Here is a 5,549-nt window from a genome sequence, read left to right on the forward strand (position 1 = left end):
ATGCAAACCACTCTGGAGGCAGGATATCGGGTAATAAATCATGACAGGATATGACTGCCTTCGAATAAACGTAAAAGTACTGTATTTCCATGCAGAATATATTGGCCAAGTCTTCAGGAAATGGTTGAATTAACAATACGCCTACTAATTGGTCTGAAATGTTGATTGATCTTTGTTTTTAATTGTAGCACTATTCTTTACACAATTGTTTTAAACTGAAAGTGTAGCCTATGTTAGGGGTTTTCCAACTGGGATCTGCGGAGGTACTGCAGGTGGTCTGCGATTTCTAAAATATATAATTGGGAAACTTTTCTGGGAATTTTTGGGGTGATTTAATCAACAAAAATATGAATAACGCTAGCTGCAACAGAATACCATCATGGATACCATTTGTATGTATTTGCATCCAGTATGAAAGAAGTTAGAAGTAGTTTCATGAGCCAATGTTAACTAGCGTTAGCGCAATGACTGGAAGTTAGCATGCTAGCTGTTCTGGTTCAACGGACTCTGGGGAAGTAGATAAATGGCTTCATTGCCAAAATCTCGAACTATCCCTTTAATATGGAGGAAATTACAGTCATTGGCGCTAATTACAGGCTTGTTTCTGCATAGAAGTGGTAATTTTCAGGATGGAAAAACAGTTAAACGACCAAAACCAGATAGAAAGCAAGCAGAATAAAAAAAAATACTATATATATATTTATTTATTTAATACCATCTTTGAGAACTAACAATCAAATAAAAGCTAGACATTAAGGAAGAATCAAAACATGTAAAAAATCAGGCATTCAAGGCACATGGCCAATGATTTTGTTTTGTTTGAGCAGAGGAACATTTAGCCATGGCAAAATGCATTGAGCTAAAATGTCTCTCAGCTCCATGCCAAACTTGCAGGAAATTAGATTCAAAACTGCAAAATGTTCTCTCAGCTCAATAGAAAAATCTGAAGAATTGCATAACATTTTCTTTACAATAGCAACATTTTCTCTACTCCGCCAATATACCTTTAGCTTCCTAGCTAGATTGCTGAGTTCACACTTGCTCTTGCAATGAACTGCGGGGAGTTCAAAATAATGGCTGTCTACCAAATCTATTCATTATAAAATGTTGATTAACGTTACTTCTACTTGCCATTATCATTCACTTGATGATAAAACAAGACGTGATGTTGTTTTGTTATGCTAACATATAATGGGGTCCCTGGGTCGCTGATTTGCCTGGGCAGGGGTTTCTGGGAAAGAAATGTTTGAAAACCCCTGACCTATGTGATATACAACAAGTTACAGTTTAACAATTATAACATACTTGTACATAAATACACACAGAGTGAGATAGATTTGCTTTTTTTGGTAATAGCAACAAAAAAAAACATTCACATAAAAAGTATTGAAATAATTTCAACTACAATATTTGTTTTTATTGTGCTGTTAGTAACTTTGTCAAGTACAAATGAATAATACAGATCTAAGGTTTTGTTTCTCCCCACATCCACCAATTTAACTTTATTTTTTGAATTCACATTTCAAGGCAAAAACAAAATATACATCAATATCATACACCCTGTCACGCCCTGACCTTAGAGAGCCTTTTTATTCTCTATTTGGTTAGGTCGGAGTGTGACTAGGGTGGGCAATCTATGTTGTATTTCTATGTTGGCCTGGTATGGTTCCCAATCAGAGGCAGCTGTCTATCGATCATACTTAGGCAGCCTTTTTTCCACCTTAGTTTGTGGGATCTTGATTTTGTAGAGTTGTTGTGTAGCCTGCAGAACTTTACATTCGTTTTGTATTTTGTTGTTTTTCGGTGTTCATTTTAATAAAAGTAAGATGTTCGCCTACCACGCTGCACCTTGGTCTCCTCATTCAAACGACATGCATAACACACCCAAATACGGTTGGAACAAGTAAAGACTGCCTCACCTTTTCAGGTTGAATTTTCTGCTACTTCAACAACTGGCCTTTTATATACTAAATATCTACAACCCCACCTACAACCCTACTTACAGACTAGATTTGTTCCAGGGTAGACTATGTGAAGCATTCCTTTCATATACTGACTACAATACACTGGTACAGTTACAGTACTCATAACATGTGGTTACACTATCTACTGTCTGTGGTAGGGCAGAATTTGTTAGCGCAAGTGGCTTATATTAAATAAAGATGACAATAAAAGCAAATACAAAAATGTAATATAGAACAAATGTCAGAATATGTCCATAGTTGTATTCGGCGCATGTGACTAATACAATTTGATTTGATTTAGATTTAGTTTCTGCCTACCTGACTAAAAAAGAAAACAAAAACAAATCCTGCATAGCAGAAGCTCGGAGTAACAGTTCCAGTTTCCTGTCTTGGAGCCCATACACACATTAAGCCAGGGTGTACTCCATAGACAGCAGCTCTGTACAGTATCATACCAAACCCTTCTTCAGGTCAATAGATTCAGTATAAAGGCATCTGCTTATGGATAAGGACATTGTAGTGCACAGAGCAAGACTTGAATAGACAGGAATCTCCTAACATAAATCTGCTTATGAATAAGTCTGCTCATACACATTATATTCCACAGTGTATTGGTATAACATTGAGCTGGGTTTCAAGTTATAATAATCCAAATGATTTACTGTAAAGGATTCATTAATATGTACAAATCACAGTAGGCTCAGGGGGGTCGTCCATGGGCAGGACCAGACATGTTCCCCTTATGACCAGTTCATGCTCCACCACCTGGTTCAAGGAGGCCACACCCCTTGTGGAGGCAGACAGACATTTGTGGTTGGTGGTGCGGGTGCTTGAGGCATCGGTGCTCATTGTGACGTCACAATACATGGTTGCATTGCCGTCATTCAGTTCGTCAGATTCATCATTGTGCAGGCGCCCTTCATTCTGGAGAGAGAACGAATCAAGAACCACTACCATTACATTACCAGTGTGTGTGTGTGTGGGAGTGTGTTTGCTTGTGAACACTCACCTCGTATGCCTGAGGGCTGGTGAGACAGCGTGCCAAGTGCCACAGCAGCCTGGCAGGGTGGCAGTAAGGGGTGGGCCGCTGTGAGTCAACAGCGGATTCAGGTAGCTGGAGGAGGCCACACTCAAGAGATCTAATCCTCAAAACGCCACGGACTCCTTTAGCAATTCATTAGGAGATTACTATACATTAGTCTTGGCTTTTTGGCTCTGCTTTTTCGGGTTAGCTCACTGCCAGAGCATATATCATGTAAGATATAATAATAACAGGCAGTGAACAAGGCATGCTATACCAATCCCCCTGACTGAAACAAAAGCAGATCCCAAACAGGTGGAGGCTGGGGTGGGTGGTGGGAAAGCAGAAAACAGATATGCATTGCGAGTAACGCATGTTACAGCATTAGAATGTCACCGAGAACACCAGCCATCAGAGAATGTGTGCTCAACCTGGTCGGCTAAATAGACCACCATATTAAGGGTAGTGTGATGAATCTATTTGATGCAATGCTATCAGCTAATGCAACATTCGGGTTTCCTGTATGAAACTGCTGCGCTTGATTTATAGTAGTCGGAGCACAATCATCATCAATAAAGGAATAACCTCTATAAAGGCATTTAGTGCCTCGTCATATTTTCATTGATTGTGTATCACATGAACTGACTTTCCTTTACATTGCAAACGAAATTCAAAGAGTGCCCTCTAGCGTATAATGTTAAACATTGCATCTGCACTGCACTATACTGTACATACAATCACCATTGAACAGTGCTTCCCGAATGGTGGGTCCAAGTTGAAGACTGGATTGTTATGGCTAGAACTGTTGTGTTTATCTCATGAAAAACGAACAATTTAACACCAAAAATCCAAATTCAAATGTCAGGCCAGGCATTGTCAAACGAAAACCAACAGCATGGTTTTAGAGACCAATAGACCGGTATCTGTTCCAGTAGCGGTTTGAGTCAGAAGAAAGGTCGTTGAAGGTGTAGTGAGCCTGAGTCCTCCTACACAACAACATGGCCGCCACACCTGCAGGACAAAGCACACACAGATGAGCATGTGATAGACTCACCTATGAAAGGTAGGCTGAAACCGTGTGCGTACATGTGTGTAAATAAATATGTGTAAAAAAAATAGTGAAAGATTCAAAAAAGTTATCCTTTTTAGATAAAACTACACTAAATATCACACATTGTTTTGCAATGAAGGTCTACAGTAGCCTCAGCTGCACTCTGTAGGGTAGCACCATGGTGTAGCCGGAGGACAGCTAGTTTCCGTCCCCCTCTGGGTACATTAACTCCAACACAAAACCTAGGAGGCTCTGGGTTCTCACCCCGTTCTATAGACTTACACAGTAATTATGACAACTTCCGGAGGATGTCCTTCAACCTGTCAGAGCTCTTGAAGCATGAGCTGACATGTTGTCCGCCCAATCAAAGGATCAAAGAATGAATCTAGTACTGAAAGCATAAACTACAGCTAGCTAGCACTGCAGTGGCTAAAATGTGGTGAGTAGTTGACTCAAAGCGAGAGTCAACGACCAGCAACACGTGCCAGTATTGTGGAAAAACTCAATAATTATACCCATTCCTAAAGCATCTAATCCCTCTGGCCTGAATGACTACCGCCCTGTCGCCTTGACATCCCTAGTATTGAAATGCCTTGAGAAAATTGTGAGTCATGTTCTCAGCGCCACCCAGAAGCTCCTCCATCCGTTTCAGTTTGCCTATCAGCCCAAATCAAATCAAATCAAATCAAATTGTATAGGTCACATACGCAGATGTTATTGCGGGTGTAGCGTAATGCTTGTGCTTCTAGCTCCGACAGTGCAATAATATCTATCAAGTAATGTCTAACAGTTTGACAACATATACCCAAAATACACATAAATCTAAGTAAGGAATGGATTAAGAATATATATATACAAATATGTCAGAGTGGCATTGGACTAAGATACAGTGTCATTGTATAGAGTACAGTATATACATATGAGATGGGTGATGCAATATTTACAAACAATTAAAGTGACTAAGATACCGTAGAATAGTATGGAGTACAGTTTACACATATGAGATGAGTAATGCAAGTAATGCAAGATACGGAGACATTATTAAAGTGGCTAGTGTTTCATTTCCTTAAAGTGGCCAGTGATTCCTAATCTATGTCTATAGGCAGCAGCCTCTGATGTGCTGGAGATGGCTGTTTAACAGTCAGTGGTGTAGTATAGAATACAATACAGTATATACATATGAAATGGGTGATGCCATATGTAAACACAATTTAAAAGTGACTAAGATACCGTAGAATAGTGTGGAGTGCAGTTTATACATATGAGATGAGTAATGCTAGATACGGAACATTATTAAAGTGGCTAGTGATCCATTTCTAAAAGTGGCCAGTGATTCCTAATCTTCTTCAACACACTCTCTGTGTGGGTGGACCATTTCGGTCCCATTGATGTGGATAGTGGGGTGCTCCCTCTGCTATTTCCTGAAGTTCACGATCATCTCCTTAGTTTTGTTGATGTTGAGTGAGAGGTTATTTTCCTGGCACCACACTGTGATCAAGGATTTCTATTGGAG

The sequence above is a fragment of the Salvelinus sp. IW2-2015 genome, linkage group LG23, assembly GCF_002910315.2.
Source record: "Salvelinus sp. IW2-2015 linkage group LG23, ASM291031v2, whole genome shotgun sequence".
Lineage (NCBI taxonomy): Eukaryota > Metazoa > Chordata > Actinopteri > Salmoniformes > Salmonidae > Salvelinus > Salvelinus sp. IW2-2015.